The 25991-nt window shown below is 62.8% G+C and overlaps 9 non-coding genes across 9 annotated transcripts; all 9 read left to right on the top strand.

Moving 5' to 3' along the window:
- Nucleotides 1-2569: 2569 nt before the first annotated feature.
- On the top strand, nt 2570-2688 carry LOC142853150 (5S ribosomal RNA). The gene has a single exon (XR_012911089.1). It is a non-coding gene; the product is annotated as a 5S ribosomal RNA (ribosomal RNA).
- Nucleotides 2689-5429: 2741 nt separating this feature from the next.
- Nucleotides 5430-5548, top strand: LOC142853149 (5S ribosomal RNA). The gene has a single exon (XR_012911088.1). It is a non-coding gene; the product is annotated as a 5S ribosomal RNA (ribosomal RNA).
- A 2762-nt stretch (nt 5549-8310) lies between these two features.
- LOC142853257 (5S ribosomal RNA) lies at nt 8311-8429 on the top strand. The gene has a single exon (XR_012911175.1). It is a non-coding gene; the product is annotated as a 5S ribosomal RNA (ribosomal RNA).
- Nucleotides 8430-11182: 2753 nt separating this feature from the next.
- On the top strand, nt 11183-11301 carry LOC142853256 (5S ribosomal RNA). The gene has a single exon (XR_012911174.1). It is a non-coding gene; the product is annotated as a 5S ribosomal RNA (ribosomal RNA).
- A 2735-nt stretch (nt 11302-14036) lies between these two features.
- LOC142853255 (5S ribosomal RNA) lies at nt 14037-14155 on the top strand. Its single transcript, XR_012911173.1, has one exon. It is a non-coding gene; the product is annotated as a 5S ribosomal RNA (ribosomal RNA).
- Nucleotides 14156-16890: 2735 nt separating this feature from the next.
- Nucleotides 16891-17009, top strand: LOC142853254 (5S ribosomal RNA). Its single transcript, XR_012911172.1, has one exon. It is a non-coding gene; the product is annotated as a 5S ribosomal RNA (ribosomal RNA).
- Nucleotides 17010-19779: 2770 nt separating this feature from the next.
- Nucleotides 19780-19898, top strand: LOC142853253 (5S ribosomal RNA). Its single transcript, XR_012911171.1, has one exon. It is a non-coding gene; the product is annotated as a 5S ribosomal RNA (ribosomal RNA).
- Nucleotides 19899-22676: 2778 nt separating this feature from the next.
- On the top strand, nt 22677-22795 carry LOC142853154 (5S ribosomal RNA). Its single transcript, XR_012911093.1, has one exon. It is a non-coding gene; the product is annotated as a 5S ribosomal RNA (ribosomal RNA).
- Nucleotides 22796-25545: 2750 nt separating this feature from the next.
- Nucleotides 25546-25664, top strand: LOC142853251 (5S ribosomal RNA). Its single transcript, XR_012911169.1, has one exon. It is a non-coding gene; the product is annotated as a 5S ribosomal RNA (ribosomal RNA).
- The last annotated feature ends 327 nt before the right edge of the window (nt 25665-25991 follow it).

The following is a 25991-nucleotide window of genomic DNA, read 5'->3' as shown; positions in this document are numbered from 1 at the left end:
GAAACACCCGAGTGGGGAAGGAAATGACAGGACCACTGAAGGAAATTAAGACTAACTCGCTGCGCGGGGTGGGTGTCACGGGTGGAAGCTGGACGGCCACCGGCATGCCCTTGGGAGCCGCGGCGAGGGGCGAAGGGCGAGGGCCAAGGGCCTAGGTGCGCCTGGCATCGCAGCCCCGCACAGCACAACACTGTGTATGTGTTCAGGAAGAGATCGCCTCGCCCCCTCCACGCAATGCACCCGGTGGATGCGGTCTAAGAGCAAGCAGGCTCCACCCACCCACTCCCGGGGATGGGGTGTGCGCCCACCTGCGTGCCTGTGTGCCTGCTTGCCTGTGTGTAATGTGCAATGTGCGTGCTTGTGTGAGAAGCCCCATGTGGGTGCACGTGTGTTCGTGTAGGCCACAATAGGCGCCTTTGTGTTTGTGTGTGTGTTGTGCGTGCATGCTTGTGAGTGCGCACGTGTGTCTGGGGTTTTGCCTGCTTTTGTCTCTGCCTGCTCGGGAGTGTGTGCATTTTTGCATGATTGTGTGTGTGTGTGTGTGCTGTGCGTGCGTACTTGTGTGGATGTGCGTCTGGGTGTCCACCTGCTTGCGTGTCAGTCTGTAGGCTCCGATCGCGTGCTTGCGTACACGCGTGCTTGAGTGTGTTTCTGCATGCGCGAGCGTGTGAGTACGCTTGTGTGCAGGCCCGAGTGCCTACGGGCATGCGCGCGTGCATGAGGGGAAGCGCCCACGCACTGGTGCCCTCTAGGGCTCGCTCGGCTGGTGGGCTTGTCCCCGGTGGGATGGGATGCCAGGTATCAACAGTTGGTTGCCTCCTGAACCCAACCTGAGAGGCCAAGGCCTGGGCTCAGGGATGGAATCTGTGAGGTGGAGGCCAACCACCGAGGTCCAAGATGGGCATGGAGTCAAGAAGCTGGACGCTCAGGCGCTGTTCCACTAAGCCCTACGGTGGAACTCCCTATCTATCTATCTATCTATCTATCTATCTATCTATCTATCTATCTATCTACCCAGAGCCAAGCCGAGAGAGAGAGGTCTGTGCTGTGCTGAGCTGTGCGGTGGATTTCAGATGCCAGCCGACAGCATCCTTATAACAGTCCAGGCTCAGGAAGGTCCTGCTCAGCCCCAGAGGTGGGTGCAGAAGGAACAGACTTGCCTTCTTGAGTCTTCCTTGATGGTGGGGGATGCCGGGTGGCCCGGTGGAAATAAGGATACATAGCCCAAGAGAGTTGCGGCCGGGACCTGCCCCCGCCCCCACCGTCCAGGAGCAGAGAGCGCCAAGACCCAAGTTCCAAGTTCCAAGTTCCCTCGGCCCCACCGGTCGGCCCAGGAGCATCTTCCACGCTGGACAGCCTGCCTTTCTCTCTTCTCCCCGACGCGCAGGGCGGGCGTGCGGCCCACTTCACGACGAGGCACCTTCAATGGGGGACTGGATGGCCCCGCTGGCTGGCGATAGGGGATAGGGGTGGGACTGGGGGTGGGGGTGGACATGGGGCAGAACTGGAATCTTGGGAGCTGGCATTCCAAGTTCCAAAGAGAGAACCAAGGTTTCTCAGAACGGCGAGAAAGCACAGGCGGGCACAGGCACACAGTCTCTCTAACCCAATCCCAGGCTTTCTAGATTCTCCAGGAGGAGGGGGTTACTCTGGGGAGCCGAGGAAGAGGAGCAGGAGCAGGAGCAGGAGCAGGAGGGAAGGGCAGGTAGAAGAAGAGGTGGAGGAGGAGGAGCATTAGGAGGAAACTACAGTTCCCCAATGATGAGAGACTAGCGCCTAGCCACTACCAGACCCGTCGAGGCACCTCCGTAGGTAGGGCACCAGCAAGACAGTGTCTACCCCTGTCTGGAAGGATGCCCCAAGCGATCCAACCGCTTTGCCTGAGCCTATCTGGGCACCTCCCCCGCGAACTCCTCATGCCACCCCATGCCACCCCACCCCAGTCTCACCCCAGCCCCACCATCACCCCTTGCCGGGCGCCGCCCATCTCCCCGGACCCAACCCCCATGCTTCCACCAGTGGCCCGCGGGACGACAGAGGCAAGGAGCTGGCTGGCTACCTGGCAACAGTCCCCAGGTGGAGGGAGAGTCGGGGTCCAAAGCCGACCCCTGCCCTGGAAAGCCCTGAGGCCCTGTCAAAGCCGACACCCGTGGATTCCCCACCGAAGGAGGCTGAGGGCGGGCAAGGGAGGAGCCAGCTTGCGGGCCAACAAACCTGCCAGGGGCACGGTTGGGGCGCGGTGAGGGTGCCCGATGAGGAACGGGAGACAAGGTCGGTAGGTAGGGCTGCCTGGCGACTGCTGCTGGCCCTGGAGCCCGGCTCCGGGTCGGGGCAGAGGGCGGCCTAGCTGGCAGGCTGTCTGGCGGGCGGGGAGGGGATCGTCCGTCCGCCCGCCCGCCCGCCCGTCCGTCCGTCCTTCCGGACTCGGACTCCGGAGGGCGTGGGGGCGTGGGGGCGGGCTGGCGTGCAGGAGCGCAGGCAGGCCAGTGTTACAGCAGCAGCAGCAGCAGCAGCAGCAGCAGCAGCAGCAGCAGCAGGCTCTTGGGGCACGACAGCGACACACGCCTCCGTCTACAGCCATACCACCCTGAACGCGCCCGATCTCGTCTGATCTCGGAAGCTAAGCAGGGTCGGGCCTGGTTAGTACTTGGATGGGAGACCGCCTGGGAATACCGGGTGCTGTAGGCTTTTTGTCTTCCTTTTCTCTTTCGGCCCCTTTTGGCCTTCGCGACCGCGGGCCGAGGGCCAGCCCGGACCAGGCAAGACACCACCAGGACAATCCGCACCCCGGAAAGACGGCGCACCTCTCACAAGGTTCCAAATCCACCCACCGCTCAGAGCCCTCAGGCACGCAGGAAACCCACCCACGAGGGGAAACACCCGAGTGGGGAAGGAAATGACAGGACCACTGAAGGAAATTAAGACTAACTCGCTGCGCGGGGTGGGTGTCACGGGTGGAAGCTGGACGGCCACCGGCATGCCCTTGGGAGCCGCGGCGAGGGGCGAAGGGCGAGGGCCAAGGGCCTAGGTGCGCCTGGCATCGCAGCCCCGCACAGCACAACACTGTGTATGTGTTCAGGAAGAGATCGCCTCGCCCCCTCCACGCAATGCACCCGGTGGATGCGGTCTAAGAGCAAGCAGGCTCCACCCACCCACTCCCGGGGATGGGGTGTGCGCCCACCTGCGTGCCTGTGTGCCTGCTTGCCTGTGTGTAATGTGCAATGTGCGTGCTTGTGTGAGAAGCCCCATGTGGGTGCACGTGTGTTCGTGTAGGCCACAATAGGCGCCTTTGTGTTTGTGTGTGTGTTGTGCGTGCATGCTTGTGAGTGCGCACGTGTGTCTGGGGTTTTGCCTGCTTTTGTCTCTGCCTGCTCGGGAGTGTGTGCATTTTTGCATGATTGTGTGTGTGTGTGTGTGCTGTGCGTGCGTACTTGTGTGGATGTGCGTCTGGGTGTCCACCTGCTTGCGTGTCAGTCTGTAGGCTCCGATCGCGTGCTTGCGTACACGCGTGCTTGAGTGTGTTTCTGCATGCGCGAGCGTGTGAGTACGCTTGTGTGCAGGCCCGAGTGCCTACGGGCATGCGCGCGTGCATGAGGGGAAGCGCCCACGCACTGGTGCCCTCTAGGGCTCGCTCGGCTGGTGGGCTTGTCCCCGGTGGGATGGGATGCCAGGTATCAACAGTTGGTTGCCTCCTGAACCCAACCTGAGAGGCCAAGGCCTGGGCTCAGGGATGGAATCTGTGAGGTGGAGGCCAACCACCGAGGTCCAAGATGGGCATGGAGTCAAGAAGCTGGACGCTCAGGCGCTGTTCCACTAAGCCCTACGGTGGAACTCCCTATCTATCTATCTATCTATCTATCTATCTATCTATCTATCTATCTACCCAGAGCCAAGCCGAGAGAGAGAGGTCTGTGCTGTGCTGAGCTGTGCGGTGGATTTCAGATGCCAGCCGACAGCATCCTTATAACAGTCCAGGCTCAGGAAGGTCCTGCTCAGCCCCAGAGGTGGGTGCAGAAGGAACAGACTTGCCTTCTTGAGTCTTCCTTGATGGTGGGGGATGCCGGGTGGCCCGGTGGAAATAAGGATACATAGCCCAAGAGAGTTGCGGCCGGGACCTGCCCCCGCCCCCACCGTCCAGGAGCAGAGAGCGCCAAGACCCAAGTTCCAAGTTCCAAGTTCCCTCGGCCCCACCGGTCGGCCCAGGAGCATCTTCCACGCTGGACAGCCTGCCTTTCTCTCTTCTCCCCGACGCGCAGGGCGGGCGTGCGGCCCACTTCACGACGAGGCACCTTCAATGGGGGACTGGATGGCCCCGCTGGCTGGCGATAGGGGATAGGGGTGGGACTGGGGGTGGGGGTGGACATGGGGCAGAACTGGAATCTTGGGAGCTGGCATTCCAAGTTCCAAAGAGAGAACCAAGGTTTCTCAGAACGGCGAGAAAGCACAGGCGGGCACAGGCACACAGTCTCTCTAACCCAATCCCAGGCTTTCTAGATTCTCCAGGAGGAGGGGGTTACTCTGGGGAGCCGAGGAAGAGGAGCAGGAGCAGGAGCAGGAGCAGGAGGGAAGGGCAGGTAGAAGAAGAGGTGGAGGAGGAGGAGCATTAGGAGGAAACTACAGTTCCCCAATGATGAGAGACTAGCGCCTAGCCACTACCAGACCCGTCGAGGCACCTCCGTAGGTAGGGCACCAGCAAGACAGTGTCTACCCCTGTCTGGAAGGATGCCCCAAGCGATCCAACCGCTTTGCCTGAGCCTATCTGGGCACCTCCCCCGCGAACTCCTCATGCCACCCCATGCCACCCCACCCCAGTCTCACCCCAGCCCCACCATCACCCCTTGCCGGGCGCCGCCCATCTCCCCGGACCCAACCCCCATGCTTCCACCAGTGGCCCGCGGGACGACAGAGGCAAGGAGCTGGCTGGCTACCTGGCAACAGTCCCCAGGTGGAGGGAGAGTCGGGGTCCAAAGCCGACCCCTGCCCTGGAAAGCCCTGAGGCCCTGTCAAAGCCGACACCCGTGGATTCCCCACCGAAGGAGGCTGAGGGCGGGCAAGGGAGGAGCCAGCTTGCGGGCCAACAAACCTGCCAGGGGCACGGTTGGGGCGCGGTGAGGGTGCCCGATGAGGAACGGGAGACAAGGTCGGTAGGTAGGGCTGCCTGGCGACTGCTGCTGGCCCTGGAGCCCGGCTCCGGGTCGGGGCAGAGGGCGGCCTAGCTGGCAGGCTGTCTGGCGGGCGGGGAGGGGATCGTCCGTCCGCCCGCCCGCCCGCCCGTCCGTCCGTCCTTCCGGACTCGGACTCCGGAGGGCGTGGGGGCGTGGGGGCGGGCTGGCGTGCAGGAGCGCAGGCAGGCCAGTGTTACAGCAGCAGCAGCAGCAGCAGCAGCAGCAGCAGCAGGCTCTTGGGGCACGACAGCGACACACGCCTCCGTCTACAGCCATACCACCCTGAACGCGCCCGATCTCGTCTGATCTCGGAAGCTAAGCAGGGTCGGGCCTGGTTAGTACTTGGATGGGAGACCGCCTGGGAATACCGGGTGCTGTAGGCTTTTTGTCTTCCTTTTCTCTTTCGGCCCCTTTTGGCCTTCGCGACCGCGGGCCGAGGGCCAGCCCGGACCAGGCAAGACACCACCAGGACAATCCGCACCCCGGAAAGACGGCGCACCTCTCACAAGGTTCCAAATCCACCCACCGCTCAGAGCCCTCAGGCACGCAGGAAACCCACCCACGAGGGGAAACACCCGAGTGGGGAAGGAAATGACAGGACCACTGAAGGAAATTAAGACTAACTCGCTGCGCGGGGTGGGTGTCACGGGTGGAAGCTGGACGGCCACCGGCATGCCCTTGGGAGCCGCGGCGAGGGGCGAAGGGCGAGGGCCAAGGGCCTAGGTGCGCCTGGCATCGCAGCCCCGCACAGCACAACACTGTGTATGTGTTCAGGAAGAGATCGCCTCGCCCCCTCCACGCAATGCACCCGGTGGATGCGGTCTAAGAGCAAGCAGGCTCCACCCACCCACTCCCGGGGATGGGGTGTGCGCCCACCTGCGTGCCTGTGTGCCTGCTTGCCTGTGTGTAATGTGCAATGTGCGTGCTTGTGTGAGAAGCCCCATGTGGGTGCACGTGTGTTCGTGTAGGCCACAATAGGCGCCTTTGTGTTTGTGTGTGTGTTGTGCGTGCATGCTTGTGAGTGCGCACGTGTGTCTGGGGTTTTGCCTGCTTTTGTCTCTGCCTGCTCGGGAGTGTGTGCATTTTTGCATGATTGTGTGTGTGTGTGTGTGCTGTGCGTGCGTACTTGTGTGGATGTGCGTCTGGGTGTCCACCTGCTTGCGTGTCAGTCTGTAGGCTCCGATCGCGTGCTTGCGTACACGCGTGCTTGAGTGTGTTTCTGCATGCGCGAGCGTGTGAGTACGCTTGTGTGCAGGCCCGAGTGCCTACGGGCATGCGCGCGTGCATGAGGGGAAGCGCCCACGCACTGGTGCCCTCTAGGGCTCGCTCGGCTGGTGGGCTTGTCCCCGGTGGGATGGGATGCCAGGTATCAACAGTTGGTTGCCTTCTGAACCCAACCTGAGAGGCCAAGGCCTGGGCTCAGGGATGGAATCTGTGAGGTGGAGGCCAACCACCGAGGTCCAAGATGGGCATGGAGTCAAGAAGCTGGACGCTCAGGCGCTGTTCCACTAAGCCCTACGGTGGAACTCCCTATCTATCTATCTATCTATCTATCTATCTATCTATCTATCTATCTACCCAGAGCCAAGCCGAGAGAGAGAGGTCTGTGCTGTGCTGAGCTGTGCGGTGGATTTCAGATGCCAGCCGACAGCATCCTTATAACAGTCCAGGCTCAGGAAGGTCCTGCTCAGCCCCAGAGGTGGGTGCAGAAGGAACAGACTTGCCTTCTTGAGTCTTCCTTGATGGTGGGGGATGCCGGGTGGCCCGGTGGAAATAAGGATACATAGCCCAAGAGAGTTGCGGCCGGGACCTGCCCCCGCCCCCACCGTCCAGGAGCAGAGAGCGCCAAGACCCAAGTTCCAAGTTCCAAGTTCCCTCGGCCCCACCGGTCGGCCCAGGAGCATCTTCCACGCTGGACAGCCTGCCTTTCTCTCTTCTCCCCGACGCGCAGGGCGGGCGTGCGGCCCACTTCACGACGAGGCACCTTCAATGGGGGACTGGATGGCCCCGCTGGCTGGCGATAGGGGATAGGGGTGGGACTGGGGGTGGGGGTGGACATGGGGCAGAACTGGAATCTTGGGAGCTGGCATTCCAAGTTCCAAAGAGAGAACCAAGGTTTCTCAGAACGGCGAGAAAGCACAGGCGGGCACAGGCACACAGTCTCTCTAACCCAATCCCAGGCTTTCTAGATTCTCCAGGAGGAGGGGGTTACTCTGGGGAGCCGAGGAAGAGGAGCAGGAGCAGGAGCAGGAGCAGGAGGGAAGGGCAGGTAGAAGAAGAGGTGGAGGAGGAGGAGCATTAGGAGGAAACTACAGTTCCCCAATGATGAGAGACTAGCGCCTAGCCACTACCAGACCCGTCGAGGCACCTCCGTAGGTAGGGCACCAGCAAGACAGTGTCTACCCCTGTCTGGAAGGATGCCCCAAGCGATCCAACCGCTTTGCCTGAGCCTATCTGGGCACCTCCCCCGCGAACTCCTCATGCCACCCCATGCCACCCCACCCCAGTCTCACCCCAGCCCCACCATCACCCCTTGCCGGGCGCCGCCCATCTCCCCGGACCCAACCCCCATGCTTCCACCAGTGGCCCGCGGGACGACAGAGGCAAGGAGCTGGCTGGCTACCTGGCAACAGTCCCCAGGTGGAGGGAGAGTCGGGGTCCAAAGCCGACCCCTGCCCTGGAAAGCCCTGAGGCCCTGTCAAAGCCGACACCCGTGGATTCCCCACCGAAGGAGGCTGAGGGCGGGCAAGGGAGGAGCCAGCTTGCGGGCCAACAAACCTGCCAGGGGCACGGTTGGGGCGCGGTGAGGGTGCCCGATGAGGAACGGGAGACAAGGTCGGTAGGTAGGGCTGCCTGGCGACTGCTGCTGGCCCTGGAGCCCGGCTCCGGGTCGGGGCAGAGGGCGGCCTAGCTGGCAGGCTGTCTGGCGGGCGGGGAGGGGATCGTCCGTCCGCCCGCCCGCCCGCCCGTCCGTCCGTCCTTCCGGACTCGGACTCCGGAGGGCGTGGGGGCGTGGGGGCGGGCTGGCGTGCAGGAGCGCAGGCAGGCCAGTGTTACAGCAGCAGCAGCAGCAGCAGCAGCAGCAGCAGCAGCAGCAGCAGCAGCAGCAGCAGGCTCTTGGGGCGCGACAGCGACACACGCCTCCGTCTACGGCCATACCACCCTGAACGCGCCCGATCTCGTCTGATCTCGGAAGCTAAGCAGGGTCGGGCCTGGTTAGTACTTGGATGGGAGACCGCCTGGGAATACCGGGTGCTGTAGGCTTTTTGTCTTCCTTTTCTCTTTCGGCCCCTTTTGGCCTTCGCGACCGCGGGCCGAGGGCCAGCCCGGACGAGGCAGGACACCACCAGGACAATCCGCACCCCGGAAAGACGGCGCACCTCTCACAAGGTTCCAAATCCACCCACCGCTCAGAGCCCTCAGGCACGCAGGAAACCCACCCACGAGGGGAAACACCCGAGTGGGGAAGGAAATGACAGGACCACTGAAGGAAATTAAGACTAACTCGCTGCGCGGGGTGGGTGTCACGGGTGGAAGCTGGACGGCCACCGGCATGCCCTTGGGAGCCGCGGCGAGGGGCGAAGGGCGAGGGCCAAGGGCCTAGGTGCGCCTGGCATCGCAGCCCCGCACAGCACAACACTGTGTATGTGTTCAGGAAGAGATCGCCTCGCCCCCTCCACGCAATGCACCCGGTGGATGCGGTCTAAGAGCAAGCAGGCTCCACCCACCCACTCCCGGGGATGGGGTGTGCGCCCACCTGCGTGCCTGTGTGCCTGCTTGCCTGTGTGTAATGTGCAATGTGCGTGCTTGTGTGAGAAGCCCCATGTGGGTGCACGTGTGTTCGTGTAGGCCACAATAGGCGCCTTTGTGTTTGTGTGTGTGTTGTGCGTGCATGCTTGTGAGTGCGCACGTGTGTCTGGGGTTTTGCCTGCTTTTGTCTCTGCCTGCTCGGGAGTGTGTGCATTTTTGCATGATTGTGTGTGTGTGTGTGTGCTGTGCGTGCGTACTTGTGTGGATGTGCGTCTGGGTGTCCACCTGCTTGCGTGTCAGTCTGTAGGCTCCGATCGCGTGCTTGCGTACACGCGTGCTTGAGTGTGTTTCTGCATGCGCGAGCGTGTGAGTACGCTTGTGTGCAGGCCCGAGTGCCTACGGGCATGCGCGCGTGCATGAGGGGAAGCGCCCACGCACTGGTGCCCTCTAGGGCTCGCTCGGCTGGTGGGCTTGTCCCCGGTGGGATGGGATGCCAGGTATCAACAGTTGGTTGCCTCCTGAACCCAACCTGAGAGGCCAAGGCCTGGGCTCAGGGATGGAATCTGTGAGGTGGAGGCCAACCACCGAGGTCCAAGATGGGCATGGAGTCAAGAAGCTGGACGCTCAGGCGCTGTTCCACTAAGCCCTACGGTGGAACTCCCTATCTATCTATCTATCTATCTATCTATCTATCTACCCAGAGCCAAGCCGAGAGAGAGAGGTCTGTGCTGTGCTGAGCTGTGCGGTGGATTTCAGATGCCAGCCGACAGCATCCTTATAACAGTCCAGGCTCAGGAAGGTCCTGCTCAGCCCCAGAGGTGGGTGCAGAAGGAACAGACTTGCCTTCTTGAGTCTTCCTTGATGGTGGGGGATGCCGGGTGGCCCGGTGGAAATAAGGATACATAGCCCAAGAGAGTTGCGGCCGGGACCTGCCCCCGCCCCCACCGTCCAGGAGCAGAGAGCGCCAAGACCCAAGTTCCAAGTTCCAAGTTCCCTCGGCCCCACCGGTCGGCCCAGGAGCATCTTCCACGCTGGACAGCCTGCCTTTCTCTCTTCTCCCCGACGCGCAGGGCGGGCGTGCGGCCCACTTCACGACGAGGCACCTTCAATGGGGGACTGGATGGCCCCGCTGGCTGGCGATAGGGGATAGGGGTGGGACTGGGGGTGGGGGTGGACATGGGGCAGAACTGGAATCTTGGGAGCTGGCATTCCAAGTTCCAAAGAGAGAACCAAGGTTTCTCAGAACGGCGAGAAAGCACAGGCGGGCACAGGCACACAGTCTCTCTAACCCAATCCCAGGCTTTCTAGATTCTCCAGGAGGAGGGGGTTACTCTGGGGAGCCGAGGAAGAGGAGCAGGAGCAGGAGCAGGAGCAGGAGGGAAGGGCAGGTAGAAGAAGAGGTGGAGGAGGAGGAGCATTAGGAGGAAACTACAGTTCCCCAATGATGAGAGACTAGCGCCTAGCCACTACCAGACCCGTCGAGGCACCTCCGTAGGTAGGGCACCAGCAAGACAGTGTCTACCCCTGTCTGGAAGGATGCCCCAAGCGATCCAACCGCTTTGCCTGAGCCTATCTGGGCACCTCCCCCGCGAACTCCTCATGCCACCCCATGCCACCCCACCCCAGTCTCACCCCAGCCCCACCATCACCCCTTGCCGGGCGCCGCCCATCTCCCCGGACCCAACCCCCATGCTTCCACCAGTGGCCCGCGGGACGACAGAGGCAAGGAGCTGGCTGGCTACCTGGCAACAGTCCCCAGGTGGAGGGAGAGTCGGGGTCCAAAGCCGACCCCTGCCCTGGAAAGCCCTGAGGCCCTGTCAAAGCCGACACCCGTGGATTCCCCACCGAAGGAGGCTGAGGGCGGGCAAGGGAGGAGCCAGCTTGCGGGCCAACAAACCTGCCAGGGGCACGGTTGGGGCGCGGTGAGGGTGCCCGATGAGGAACGGGAGACAAGGTCGGTAGGTAGGGCTGCCTGGCGACTGCTGCTGGCCCTGGAGCCCGGCTCCGGGTCGGGGCAGAGGGCGGCCTAGCTGGCAGGCTGTCTGGCGGGCGGGGAGGGGATCGTCCGTCCGCCCGCCCGCCCGCCCGTCCGTCCGTCCTTCCGGACTCGGACTCCGGAGGGCGTGGGGGCGTGGGGGCGGGCTGGCGTGCAGGAGCGCAGGCAGGCCAGTGTTACAGCAGCAGCAGCAGCAGCAGCAGCAGCAGCAGCAGCAGCAGCAGCAGCAGCAGCAGCAGGCTCTTGGGGCACGACAGCGACACACGCCTCCGTCTACGGCCATACCACCCTGAACGCGCCCGATCTCGTCTGATCTCGGAAGCTAAGCAGGGTCGGGCCTGGTTAGTACTTGGATGGGAGACCGCCTGGGAATACCGGGTGCTGTAGGCTTTTTGTCTTCCTTTTCTCTTTCGGCCCCTTTTGGCCTTCGCGACCGCGGGCCGAGGGCCAGCCCGGACCAGGCAGGACACCACCAGGACAATCCGCACCCCGGAATGACGGCGCACCTCTCACAAGGTTCCAAATCCACCCACCGCTCAGAGCCCTCAGGCACGCAGGAAACCCACCCACGAGGGGAAACACCCGAGTGGGGAAGGAAATGACAGGACCACTGAAGGAAATTAAGACTAACTCGCTGCGCGGGGTGGGTGTCACGGGTGGAAGCTGGACGGCCACCGGCATGCCCTTGGGAGCCGCGGCGAGGGGCGAAGGGCGAGGGCCAAGGGCCTAGGTGCGCCTGGCATCGCAGCCCCGCACAGCACAACACTGTGTATGTGTTCAGGAAGAGATCGCCTCGCCCCCTCCACGCAATGCACCCGGTGGATGCGGTCTAAGAGCAAGCAGGCTCCACCCACCCACTCCCGGGGATGGGGTGTGCACCCACCTGCGTGCCTGTGTGCCTGCTTGCCTGTGTGTAATGTGCAATGTGCGTGCTTGTGTGAGAAGCCCCATGTGGGTGCACGTGTGTTCGTGTAGGCCACAATAGGCGCCTTTGTGTTTGTGTGTGTGTTGTGCGTGCATGCTTGTGAGTGCGCACGTGTGTCTGGGGTTTTGCCTGCTTTTGTCTCTGCCTGCTCGGGAGTGTGTGCATTTTTGCATGATTGTGTGTGTGTGTGTGTGCTGTGCGTGCGTACTTGTGTGGATGTGCGTCTGGGTGTCCACCTGCTTGCGTGTCAGTCTGTAGGCTCCGATCGCGTGCTTGCGTACACGCGTGCTTGAGTGTGTTTCTGCATGCGCGAGCGTGTGAGTACGCTTGTGTGCAGGCCCGAGTGCCTACGGGCATGCGCGCGTGCATGAGGGGAAGCGCCCACGCACTGGTGCCCTCTAGGGCTCGCTCGGCTGGTGGGCTTGTCCCCGGTGGGATGGGATGCCAGGTATCAACAGTTGGTTGCCTCCTGAACCCAACCTGAGAGGCCAAGGCCTGGGCTCAGGGATGGAATCTGTGAGGTGGAGGCCAACCACCGAGGTCCAAGATGGGCATGGAGTCAAGAAGCTGGACGCTCAGGCGCTGTTCCACTAAGCCCTACGGTGGAACTCCCTATCTATCTATCTATCTATCTATCTATCTATCTATCTATCTATCTATCTACCCAGAGCCAAGCCGAGAGAGAGAGGTCTGTGCTGTGCTGAGCTGTGCGGTGGATTTCAGATGCCAGCCGACAGCATCCTTATAACAGTCCAGGCTCAGGAAGGTCCTGCTCAGCCCCAGAGGTGGGTGCAGAAGGAACAGACTTGCCTTCTTGAGTCTTCCTTGATGGTGGGGGATGCCGGGTGGCCCGGTGGAAATAAGGATACATAGCCCAAGAGAGTTGCGGCCGGGACCTGCCCCCGCCCCCACCGTCCAGGAGCAGAGAGCGCCAAGACCCAAGTTCCAAGTTCCCTCGGCCCCACCGGTCGGCCCAGGAGCATCTTCCACGCTGGACAGCCTGCCTTTCTCTCTTCTCCCCGACGCGCAGGGCGGGCGTGCGGCCCACTTCACGACGAGGCACCTTCAATGGGGGACTGGATGGCCCCGCTGGCTGGCGATAGGGGATAGGGGTGGGACTGGGGGTGGGGGTGGACATGGGGCAGAACTGGAATCTTGGGAGCTGGCATTCCAAGTTCCAAAGAGAGAACCAAGGTTTCTCAGAACGGCGAGAAAGCACAGGCGGGCACAGGCACACAGTCTCTCTAACCCAATCCCAGGCTTTCTAGATTCTCCAGGAGGAGGGGGTTACTCTGGGGAGCCGAGGAAGAGGAGCAGGAGCAGGAGCAGGAGCAGGAGGGAAGGGCAGGTAGAAGAAGAGGTGGAGGAGGAGGAGCATTAGGAGGAAACTACAGTTCCCCAATGATGAGAGACTAGCGCCTAGCCACTACCAGACCCGTCGAGGCACCTCCGTAGGTAGGGCACCAGCAAGACAGTGTCTACCCCTGTCTGGAAGGATGCCCCAAGCGATCCAACCGCTTTGCCTGAGCCTATCTGGGCACCTCCCCCGCGAACTCCTCATGCCACCCCATGCCACCCCACCCCAGTCTCACCCCAGCCCCACCATCACCCCTTGCCGGGCGCCGCCCATCTCCCCGGACCCAACCCCCATGCTTCCACCAGTGGCCCGCGGGACGACAGAGGCAAGGAGCTGGCTGGCTACCTGGCAACAGTCCCCAGGTGGAGGGAGAGTCGGGGTCCAAAGCCGACCCCTGCCCTGGAAAGCCCTGAGGCCCTGTCAAAGCCGACACCCGTGGATTCCCCACCGAAGGAGGCTGAGGGCGGGCAAGGGAGGAGCCAGCTTGCGGGCCAACAAACCTGCCAGGGGCACGGTTGGGGCGCGGTGAGGGTGCCCGATGAGGAACGGGAGGCAAGGTCGGTAGGTAGGGCTGCCTGGCGACTGCTGCTGGCCCTGGAGCCCGGCTCCGGGTCGGGGCAGAGGGCGGCCTAGCTGGCAGGCTGTCTGGCGGGCGGGGAGGGGATCGTCCGTCCGCCCGCCCGCCCGCCCGTCCGTCCGTCCTTCCGGACTCGGACTCCGGAGGGCGTGGGGGCGTGGGGGCGGGCTGGCGTGCAGGAGCGCAGGCAGGCCAGTGTTACAGCAGCAGCAGCAGCAGCAGCAGCAGCAGCAGGCTCTTGGGGCACGACAGCGACACACGCCTCCGTCTACGGCCATACCACCCTGAACGCGCCCGATCTCGTCTGATCTCGGAAGCTAAGCAGGGTCGGGCCTGGTTAGTACTTGGATGGGAGACCGCCTGGGAATACCGGGTGCTGTAGGCTTTTTGTCTTCCTTTTCTCTTTCGGCCCCTTTTGGCCTTCGCGACCGCGGGCCGAGGGCCAGCCCGGACCAGGCAGGACACCACCAGGACAATCCGCACCCCGGAAAGACGGCGCACCTCTCACAAGGTTCCAAATCCACCCACCGCTCAGAGCCCTCAGGCACGCAGGAAACCCACCCACGAGGGGAAACACCCGAGTGGGGAAGGAAATGACAGGACCACTGAAGGAAATTAAGACTAACTCGCTGCGCGGGGTGGGTGTCACGGGTGGAAGCTGGACGGCCACCGGCATGCCCTTGGGAGCCGCGGCGAGGGGCGAAGGGCGAGGGCCAAGGGCCTAGGTGCGCCTGGCATCGCAGCCCCGCACAGCACAACACTGTGTATGTGTTCAGGAAGAGATCGCCTCGCCCCCTCCACGCAATGCACCCGGTGGATGCGGTCTAAGAGCAAGCAGGCTCCACCCACCCACTCCCGGGGATGGGGTGTGCACCCACCTGCGTGCCTGTGTGCCTGCTTGCCTGTGTGTAATGTGCAATGTGCGTGCTTGTGTGAGAAGCCCCATGTGGGTGCACGTGTGTTCGTGTAGGCCACAATAGGCGCCTTTGTGTTTGTGTGTGTGTTGTGCGTGCATGCTTGTGAGTGCGCACGTGTGTCTGGGGTTTTGCCTGCTTTTGTCTCTGCCTGCTCGGGAGTGTGTGCATTTTTGCATGATTGTGTGTGTGTGTGTGTGCTGTGCGTGCGTACTTGTGTGGATGTGCGTCTGGGTGTCCACCTGCTTGCGTGTCAGTCTGTAGGCTCCGATCGCGTGCTTGCGTACACGCGTGCTTGAGTGTGTTTCTGCATGCGCGAGCGTGTGAGTACGCTTGTGTGCAGGCCCGAGTGCCTACGGGCATGCGCGCGTGCATGAGGGGAAGCGCCCACGCACTGGTGCCCTCTAGGGCTCGCTCGGCTGGTGGGCTTGTCCCCGGTGGGATGGGATGCCAGGTATCAACAGTTGGTTGCCTCCTGAACCCAACCTGAGAGGCCAAGGCCTGGGCTCAGGGATGGAATCTGTGAGGTGGAGGCCAACCACCGAGGTCCAAGATGGGCATGGAGTCAAGAAGCTGGACGCTCAGGCGCTGTTCCACTAAGCCCTACGGTGGAACTCCCTATCTATCTATCTATCTATCTATCTATCTATCTATCTATCTATCTATCTACCCAGAGCCAAGCCGAGAGAGAGAGGTCTGTGCTGTGCTGAGCTGTGCGGTGGATTTCAGATGCCAGCCGACAGCATCCTTATAACAGTCCAGGCTCAGGAAGGTCCTGCTCAGCCCCAGAGGTGGGTGCAGAAGGAACAGACTTGCCTTCTTGAGTCTTCCTTGATGGTGGGGGATGCCGGGTGGCCCGGTGGAAATAAGGATACATAGCCCAAGAGAGTTGCGGCCGGGACCTGCCCCCGCCCCCACCGTCCAGGAGCAGAGAGCGCCAAGACCCAAGTTCCAAGTTCCCTCGGCCCCACCGGTCGGCCCAGGAGCATCTTCCACGCTGGACAGCCTGCCTTTCTCTCTTCTCCCCGACGCGCAGGGCGGGCGTGCGGCCCACTTCACGACGAGGCACCTTCAATGGGGGACTGGATGGCCCCGCTGGCTGGCGATAGGGGATAGGGGTGGGACTGGGGGTGGGGGTGGACATGGGGCAGAACTGGAATCTTGGGAGCTGGCATTCCAAGTTCCAAAGAGAGAACCAAGGTTTCTCAGAACGGCGAGAAAGCACAGGCGGGCACAGGCACACAGTCTCTCTAACCCAATCCCAGGCTTTCTAGATTCTCCAGGAGGAGGGGGTTACTCTGGGGAGCCGAGGAAGAGGAGCAGGAGCAGGAGCAGGAGCAGGAGGGAAGGGCAGGTAGAAGAAGAGGTGGAGGAGGAGGAGCATTAGGAGGAAACTACAGTTCCCCAATGATGAGAGACTAGCGCCTAGCCACTACCAGACCCGTCGAGGCACCTCCGTAGGTAGGGCACCAGCAAGACAGTGTCTACCCCTGTCTGGAAGGATGCCCCAAGCGATCCAACCGCTTTGCCTGAGCCTATCTGGGCACCTCCCCCGCGAACTCCTCATGCCACCCCATGCCACCCCACCCCAGTCTCACCCCAGCCCCACCATCACCCCTTGCCGGGCGCCGCCCATCTCCCCGGACCCAACCCCCATGCTTCCACCAGTGGCCCGCGGGACGACAGAGGCAAGGAGCTGGCTGGCTACCTGGCAACAGTCCCCAGGTGGAGGGAGAGTCGGGGTCCAAAGCCGACCCCTGCCCTGGAAAGCCCTGAGGCCCTGTCAAAGCCGACACCCGTGGATTCCCCACCGAAGGAGGCTGAGGGCGGGCAAGGGAGGAGCCAGCTTGCGGGCCAACAAACCTGCCAGGGGCACGGTTGGGGCGCGGTGAGGGTGCCCGATGAGGAACGGGAGGCAAGGTCGGTAGGTAGGGCTGCCTGGCGACTGCTGCTGGCCCTGGAGCCCGGCTCCGGGTCGGGGCAGAGGGCGGCCTAGCTGGCAGGCTGTCTGGCGGGCGGGGAGGGGATCGTCCGTCCGCCCGCCCGCCCGCCCGTCCGTCCGTCCTTCCGGACTCGGACTCCGGAGGGCGTGGGGGCGTGGGGGCGGGCTGGCGTGCAGGAGCGCAGGCAGGCCAGTGTTACAGCAGCAGCAGCAGCAGCAGCAGCAGCAGCAGGCTCTTGGGGCACGACAGCGACACACGCCTCCGTCTACGGCCATACCACCCTGAACGCGCCCGATCTCGTCTGATCTCGGAAGCTAAGCAGGGTCGGGCCTGGTTAGTACTTGGATGGGAGACCGCCTGGGAATACCGGGTGCTGTAGGCTTTTTGTCTTCCTTTTCTCTTTCGGCCCCTTTTGGCCTTCGCGACCGCGGGCCGAGGGCCAGCCCGGACCAGGCAGGACACCACCAGGACAATCCGCACCCCGGAAAGACGGCGCACCTCTCACAAGGTTCCAAATCCACCCACCGCTCAGAGCCCTCAGGCACGCAGGAAACCCACCCACGAGGGGAAACACCCGAGTGGGGAAGGAAATGACAGGACCACTGAAGGAAATTAAGACTAACTCGCTGCGCGGGGTGGGTGTCACGGGTGGAAGCTGGACGGCCACCGGCATGCCCTTGGGAGCCGCGGCGAGGGGCGAAGGGCGAGGGCCAAGGGCCTAGGTGCGCCTGGCATCGCAGCCCCGCACAGCACAACACTGTGTATGTGTTCAGGAAGAGATCGCCTCGCCCCCTCCACGCAATGCACCCGGTGGATGCGGTCTAAGAGCAAGCAGGCTCCACCCACCCACTCCCGGGGATGGGGTGTGCACCCACCTGCGTGCCTGTGTGCCTGCTTGCCTGTGTGTAATGTGCAATGTGCGTGCTTGTGTGAGAAGCCCCATGTGGGTGCACGTGTGTTCGTGTAGGCCACAATAGGCGCCTTTGTGTTTGTGTGTGTGTTGTGCGTGCATGCTTGTGAGTGCGCACGTGTGTCTGGGGTTTTGCCTGCTTTTGTCTCTGCCTGCTCGGGAGTGTGTGCATTTTTGCATGATTGTGTGTGTGTGTGTGTGCTGTGCGTGCGTACTTGTGTGGATGTGCGTCTGGGTGTCCACCTGCTTGCGTGTCAGTCTGTAGGCTCCGATCGCGTGCTTGCGTACACGCGTGCTTGAGTGTGTTTCTGCATGCGCGAGCGTGTGAGTACGCTTGTGTGCAGGCCCGAGTGCCTACGGGCATGCGCGCGTGCATGAGGGGAAGCGCCCACGCACTGGTGCCCTCTAGGGCTCGCTCGGCTGGTGGGCTTGTCCCCGGTGGGATGGGATGCCAGGTATCAACAGTTGGTTGCCTCCTGAACCCAACCTGAGAGGCCAAGGCCTGGGCTCAGGGATGGAATCTGTGAGGTGGAGGCCAACCACCGAGGTCCAAGATGGGCATGGAGTCAAGAAGCTGGACGCTCAGGCGCTGTTCCACTAAGCCCTACGGTGGAACTCCCTATCTATCTATCTATCTATCTATCTATCTATCTATCTATCTACCCAGAGCCAAGCCGAGAGAGAGAGGTCTGTGCTGTGCTGAGCTGTGCGGTGGATTTCAGATGCCAGCCGACAGCATCCTTATAACAGTCCAGGCTCAGGAAGGTCCTGCTCAGCCCCAGAGGTGGGTGCAGAAGGAACAGACTTGCCTTCTTGAGTCTTCCTTGATGGTGGGGGATGCCGGGTGGCCCGGTGGAAATAAGGATACATAGCCCAAGAGAGTTGCGGCCGGGACCTGCCCCCGCCCCCACCGTCCAGGAGCAGAGAGCGCCAAGACCCAAGTTCCAAGTTCCAAGTTCCCTCGGCCCCACCGGTCGGCCCAGGAGCATCTTCCACGCTGGACAGCCTGCCTTTCTCTCTTCTCCCCGACGCGCAGGGCGGGCGTGCGGCCCACTTCACGACGAGGCACCTTCAATGGGGGACTGGATGGCCCCGCTGGCTGGCGATAGGGGATAGGGGTGGGACTGGGGGTGGGGGTGGACATGGGGCAGAACTGGAATCTTGGGAGCTGGCATTCCAAGTTCCAAAGAGAGAACCAAGGTTTCTCAGAACGGCGAGAAAGCACAGGCGGGCACAGGCACACAGTCTCTCTAACCCAATCCCAGGCTTTCTAGATTCTCCAGGAGGAGGGGGTTACTCTGGGGAGCCGAGGAAGAGGAGCAGGAGCAGGAGCAGGAGCAGGAGGGAAGGGCAGGTAGAAGAAGAGGTGGAGGAGGAGGAGCATTAGGAGGAAACTACAGTTCCCCAATGATGAGAGACTAGCGCCTAGCCACTACCAGACCCGTCGAGGCACCTCCGTAGGTAGGGCACCAGCAAGACAGTGTCTACCCCTGTCTGGAAGGATGCCCCAAGCGATCCAACCGCTTTGCCTGAGCCTATCTGGGCACCTCCCCCGCGAACTCCTCATGCCACCCCATGCCACCCCACCCCAGTCTCACCCCAGCCCCACCATCACCCCTTGCCGGGCGCCGCCCATCTCCCCGGACCCAACCCCCATGCTTCCACCAGTGGCCCGCGGGACGACAGAGGCAAGGAGCTGGCTGGCTACCTGGCAACAGTCCCCAGGTGGAGGGAGAGTCGGGGTCCAAAGCCGACCCCTGCCCTGGAAAGCCCTGAGGCCCTGTCAAAGCCGACACCCGTGGATTCCCCACCGAAGGAGGCTGAGGGCGGGCAAGGGAGGAGCCAGCTTGCGGGCCAACAAACCTGCCAGGGGCACGGTTGGGGCGCGGTGAGGGTGCCCGATGAGGAACGGGAGACAAGGTCGGTAGGTAGGGCTGCCTGGCGACTGCTGCTGGCCCTGGAGCCCGGCTCCGGGTCGGGGCAGAGGGCGGCCTAGCTGGCAGGCTGTCTGGCGGGCGGGGAGGGGATCGTCCGTCCGCCCGCCCGCCCGCCCGTCCGTCCGTCCTTCCGGACTCGGACTCCGGAGGGCGTGGGGGCGTGGGGGCGGGCTGGCGTGCAGGAGCGCAGGCAGGCCAGTGTTACAGCAGCAGCAGCAGCAGCAGCAGCAGCAGCAGCAGCAGCAGCAGCAGCAGCAGCAGCAGCAGCAGCAGGCTCTTGGGGCACGACAGCGACACACGCCTCCGTCTACGGCCATACCACCCTGAACGCGCCCGATCTCGTCTGATCTCGGAAGCTAAGCAGGGTCGGGCCTGGTTAGTACTTGGATGGGAGACCGCCTGGGAATACCGGGTGCTGTAGGCTTTTTGTCTTCCTTTTCTCTTTCGGCCCCTTTTGGCCTTCGCGACCGCGGGCCGAGGGCCAGCCCGGACCAGGCAGGACACCACCAGGACAATCCGCACCCCGGAAAGACGGCGCACCTCTCACAAGGTTCCAAATCCACCCACCGCTCAGAGCCCTCAGGCACGCAGGAAACCCACCCACGAGGGGAAACACCCGAGTGGGGAAGGAAATGACAGGACCACTGAAGGAAATTAAGACTAACTCGCTGCGCGGGGTGGGTGTCACGGGTGGAAGCTGGACGGCCACCGGCATGCCCTTGGGAGCCGCGGCGAGGGGCGAAGGGCGAGGGCCAAGGGCCTAGGTGCGCCTGGCATCGCAGCCCCGCACAGCACAACACTGTGTATGTGTTCAGGAAGAGATCGCCTCGCCCCCTCCACGCAATGCACCCGGTGGATGCGGTCTAAGAGCAAGCAGGCTCCACCCACCCACTCCCGGGGATGGGGTGTGCGCCCACCTGCGTGCCTGTGTGCCTGCTTGCCTGTGTGTAATGTGCAATGTGCGTGCTTGTGTGAGAAGCCCCATGTGGGTGCACGTGTGTTCGTGTAGGCCACAATAGGCGCCTTTGTGTTTGTGTGTGTGTTGTGCGTGCATGCTTGTGAGTGCGCACGTGTGTCTGGGGTTTTGCCTGCTTTTGTCTCTGCCTGCTCGGGAGTGTGTGCATTTTTGCATGATTGTGTGTGTGTGTGTGTGCTGTGCGTGCGTACTTGTGTGGATGTGCGTCTGGGTGTCCACCTGCTTGCGTGTCAGTCTGTAGGCTCCGATCGCGTGCTTGCGTACACGCGTGCTTGAGTGTGTTTCTGCATGCGCGAGCGTGTGAGTACGCTTGTGTGCAGGCCCGAGTGCCTACGGGCATGCGCGCGTGCATGAGGGGAAGCGCCCACGCACTGGTGCCCTCTAGGGCTCGCTCGGCTGGTGGGCTTGTCCCCGGTGGGATGGGATGCCAGGTATCAACAGTTGGTTGCCTCCTGAACCCAACCTGAGAGGCCAAGGCCTGGGCTCAGGGATGGAATCTGTGAGGTGGAGGCCAACCACCGAGGTCCAAGATGGGCATGGAGTCAAGAAGCTGGACGCTCAGGCGCTGTTCCACTAAGCCCTACGGTGGAACTCCCTATCTATCTATCTATCTATCTATCTATCTATCTATCTATCTATCTATCTACCCAGAGCCAAGCCGAGAGAGAGAGGTCTGTGCTGTGCTGAGCTGTGCGGTGGATTTCAGATGCCAGCCGACAGCATCCTTATAACAGTCCAGGCTCAGGAAGGTCCTGCTCAGCCCCAGAGGTGGGTGCAGAAGGAACAGACTTGCCTTCTTGAGTCTTCCTTGATGGTGGGGGATGCCGGGTGGCCCGGTGGAAATAAGGATACATAGCCCAAGAGAGTTGCGGCCGGGACCTGCCCCCGCCCCCACCGTCCAGGAGCAGAGAGCGCCAAGACCCAAGTTCCAAGTTCCAAGTTCCCTCGGCCCCACCGGTCGGCCCAGGAGCATCTTCCACGCTGGACAGCCTGCCTTTCTCTCTTCTCCCCGACGCGCAGGGCGGGCGTGCGGCCCACTTCACGACGAGGCACCTTCAATGGGGGACTGGATGGCCCCGCTGGCTGGCGATAGGGGATAGGGGTGGGACTGGGGGTGGGGGTGGACATGGGGCAGAACTGGAATCTTGGGAGCTGGCATTCCAAGTTCCAAAGAGAGAACCAAGGTTTCTCAGAACGGCGAGAAAGCACAGGCGGGCACAGGCACACAGTCTCTCTAACCCAATCCCAGGCTTTCTAGATTCTCCAGGAGGAGGGGGTTACTCTGGGGAGCCGAGGAAGAGGAGCAGGAGCAGGAGCAGGAGCAGGAGGGAAGGGCAGGTAGAAGAAGAGGTGGAGGAGGAGGAGCATTAGGAGGAAACTACAGTTCCCCAATGATGAGAGACTAGCGCCTAGCCACTACCAGACCCGTCGAGGCACCTCCGTAGGTAGGGCACCAGCAAGACAGTGTCTACCCCTGTCTGGAAGGATGCCCCAAGCGATCCAACCGCTTTGCCTGAGCCTATCTGGGCACCTCCCCCGCGAACTCCTCATGCCACCCCATGCCACCCCACCCCAGTCTCACCCCAGCCCCACCATCACCCCTTGCCGGGCGCCGCCCATCTCCCCGGACCCAACCCCCATGCTTCCACCAGTGGCCCGCGGGACGACAGAGGCAAGGAGCTGGCTGGCTACCTGGCAACAGTCCCCAGGTGGAGGGAGAGTCGGGGTCCAAAGCCGACCCCTGCCCTGGAAAGCCCTGAGGCCCTGTCAAAGCCGACACCCGTGGATTCCCCACCGAAGGAGGCTGAGGGCGGGCAAGGGAGGAGCCAGCTTGCGGGCCAACAAACCTGCCAGGGGCACGGTTGGGGCGCGGTGAGGGTGCCCGATGAGGAACGGGAGACAAGGTCGGTAGGTAGGGCTGCCTGGCGACTGCTGCTGGCCCTGGAGCCCGGCTCCGGGTCGGGGCAGAGGGCGGCCTAGCTGGCAGGCTGTCTGGCGGGCGGGGAGGGGATAGTCCGTCCGCCCGCCCGCCCGCCCGCCCGTCCGTCCGTCCGTCCGTCCTTCCGGACTCGGACTCCGGAGGGCGTGGGGGCGTGGGGGCGGGCTGGCGTGCAGGAGCGCAGGCAGGCCAGTGTTACAGCAGCAGCAGCAGCAGCAGCAGCAGCAGCAGCAGCAGCAGCAGCAGCAGCAGCAGGCTCTTGGGGCACGACAGCGACACACGCCTCCGTCTACGGCCATACCACCCTGAACGCGCCCGATCTCGTCTGATCTCGGAAGCTAAGCAGGGTCGGGCCTGGTTAGTACTTGGATGGGAGACCGCTTGGGAATACCGGGTGCTGTAGGCTTTTTGTCTTCCTTTTCTCTTTCGGCCCCTTTTGGCCTTCGCGACCGCGGGCCGAGGGCCAGCCCGGACCAGGCAAGACACCACCAGGACAATCCGCACCCCGGAAAGACGGCGCACCTCTCACAAGGTTCCAAATCCACCCACCGCTCAGAGCCCTCAGGCACGCAGGAAACCCACCCACGAGGGGAAACACCCGAGTGGGGAAGGAAATGACAGGACCACTGAAGGAAATTAAGACTAACTCGCTGCGCGGGGTGGGTGTCACGGGTGGAAGCTGGACGGCCACCGGCATGCCCTTGGGAGCCGCGGCGAGGGGCGAAGGGCGAGGGCCAAGGGCCTAGGTGCGCCTGGCATCGCAGCCCCGCACAGCACAACACTGTGTATGTGTTCAGGAAGAGATCGCCTCGCCCCCTCCACGCAATGCACCCGGTGGATGCGGTCTAAGAGCAAGCAGGCTCCACCCACCCACTCCCGGGGATGGGGTGTGCGCCCACCTGCGTGCCTGTGTGCCTGCTTGCCTGTGTGTAATGTGCAATGTGCGTGCTTGTGTGAGAAGCCCCATGTGGGTGCACGTGTGTTCGTGTAGGCCACAATAGGCGCCTTTGTGTTTGTGTGTGTGTTGTGCGTGCATGCTTGTGAGTGCGCACGTGTGTCTGGGGTTTTGCCTGCTTTTGTCTCTGCCTGCTCGGGAGTGTGTGCATTTTTGCATGATTGTGTGTGTGTGTGTGTGCTGTGCGTGCGTACTTGTGTGGATGTGCGTCTGGGTGTCCACCTGCTTGCGTGTCAGTCTGTAGGCTCCGATCGCGTGCTTGCGTACACGCGTGCTTGAGTGTGTTTCTGCATGCGCGAGCGTGTGAGTACGCTTGTGTGCAGGCCCGAGTGCCTACGGGCATGCGCGCGTGCATGAGGGGAAGCGCCCACGCACTGGTGCCCTCTAGGGCTCGCTCGGCTGGTGGGCTTGTCCCCGGTGGGATGGGATGCCAGGTATCAACAGTTGGTTGCCTCCTGAACCCAACCTGAGAGGCCAAGGCCTGGGCTCAGGGATGGAATCTGTGAGGTGGAGGCCAACCACCGAGGTCCAAGATGGGCATGGAGTCAAGAAGCTGGACGCTCAGGCGCTGTTCCACTAAGCCCTACGGTGGAACTCCCTATCTATCTATCTATCTATCTATCTATCTATCTATCTATCTATCTACCCAGAGCCAAGCCGAGAGAGAGAGGTCTGTGCTGTGCTGAGCTGTGCGGTGGATTTCAGATGCCAGCCGACAGCATCCTTATAACAGTCCAGGCTCAGGAAGGTCCTGCTCAGCCCCAGAGGTGGGTGCAGAAGGAACAGACTTGCCTTCTTGAGTCTTCCTTGATGGTGGGGGATGCCGGGTGGCCCGGTGGAAATAAGGATACATAGCCCAAGAGAGTTGCGGCCGGGACCTGCCCCCGCCCCCACCGTCCAGGAGCAGAGAGCGCCAAGACCCAAGTTCCAAGTTCCAAGTTCCCTCGGCCCCACCGGTCGGCCCAGGAGCATCTTCCACGCTGGACAGCCTGCCTTTCTCTCTTCTCCCCGACGCGCAGGGCGGGCGTGCGGCCCACTTCACGACGAGGCACCTTCAATGGGGGACTGGATGGCCCCGCTGGCTGGCGATAGGGGATAGGGGTGGGACTGGGGGTGGGGGTGGACATGGGGCAGAACTGGAATCTTGGGAGCTGGCATTCCAAGTTCCAAAGAGAGAACCAAGGTTTCTCAGAACGGCGAGAAAGCACAGGCGGGCACAGGCACACAGTCTCTCTAACCCAATCCCAGGCTTTCTAGATTCTCCAGGAGGAGGGGGTTACTCTGGGGAGCCGAGGAAGAGGAGCAGGAGCAGGAGCAGGAGCAGGAGGGAAGGGCAGGTAGAAGAAGAGGTGGAGGAGGAGGAGCATTAGGAGGAAACTACAGTTCCCCAATGATGAGAGACTAGCGCCTAGCCACTACCAGACCCGTCGAGGCACCTCCGTAGGTAGGGCACCAGCAAGACAGTGTCTACCCCTGTCTGGAAGGATGCCCCAAGCGATCCAACCGCTTTGCCTGAGCCTATCTGGGCACCTCCCCCGCGAACTCCTCATGCCACCCCATGCCACCCCACCCCAGTCTCACCCCAGCCCCACCATCACCCCTTGCCGGGCGCCGCCCATCTCCCCGGACCCAACCCCCATGCTTCCACCAGTGGCCCGCGGGACGACAGAGGCAAGGAGCTGGCTGGCTACCTGGCAACAGTCCCCAGGTGGAGGGAGAGTCGGGGTCCAAAGCCGACCCCTGCCCTGGAAAGCCCTGAGGCCCTGTCAAAGCCGACACCCGTGGATTCCCCACCGAAGGAGGCTGAGGGCGGGCAAGGGAGGAGCCAGCTTGCGGGCCAACAAACCTGCCAGGGGCACGGTTGGGGCGCGGTGAGGGTGCCCGATGAGGAACGGGAGACAAGGTCGGTAGGTAGGGCTGCCTGGCGACTGCTGCTGGCCCTGGAGCCCGGCTCCGGGTCGGGGCAGAGGGCGGCCTAGCTGGCAGGCTGTCTGGCGGGCGGGGAGGGGATCGTCCGTCCGCCCGCCCGCCCGCCCGTCCGTCCGTCCTTCCGGACTCGGACTCCGGAGGGCGTGGGGGCGTGGGGGCGGGCTGGCGTGCAGGAGCGCAGGCAGGCCAGTGTTACAGCAGCAGCAGCAGCAGCAGCAGCAGCAGCAGCAGCAGCAGCAGGCTCTTGGGGCACGACAGCGACACACGCCTCCGTCTACGGCCATACCACCCTGAACGCGCCCGATCTCGTCTGATCTCGGAAGCTAAGCAGGGTCGGGCCTGGTTAGTACTTGGATGGGAGACCGCCTGGGAATACCGGGTGCTGTAGGCTTTTTGTCTTCCTTTTCTCTTTCGGCCCCTTTTGGCCTTCGCGACCGCGGGCCGAGGGCCAGCCCGGACCAGGCAAGACACCACCAGGACAATCCGCACCCCGGAAAGACGGCGCACCTCTCACAAGGTTCCAAATCCACCCACCGCTCAGAGCCCTCAGGCACGCAGGAAACCCACCCACGAGGGGAAACACCCGAGTGGGGAAGGAAATGACAGGACCACTGAAGGAAATTAAGACTAACTCGCTGCGCGGGGTGGGTGTCACGGGTGGAAGCTGGACGGCCACCGGCATGCCCTTGGGAGCCGCGGCGAGGGGCGAAGGGCGAGG

Source organism: Microtus pennsylvanicus, chromosome 6 (genome assembly GCF_037038515.1).
Source record: "Microtus pennsylvanicus isolate mMicPen1 chromosome 6, mMicPen1.hap1, whole genome shotgun sequence".
Taxonomy (NCBI): Eukaryota; Metazoa; Chordata; class Mammalia; order Rodentia; family Cricetidae; genus Microtus; species Microtus pennsylvanicus.
This window is presented reverse-complemented; position numbering and strand designations above follow the sequence as displayed.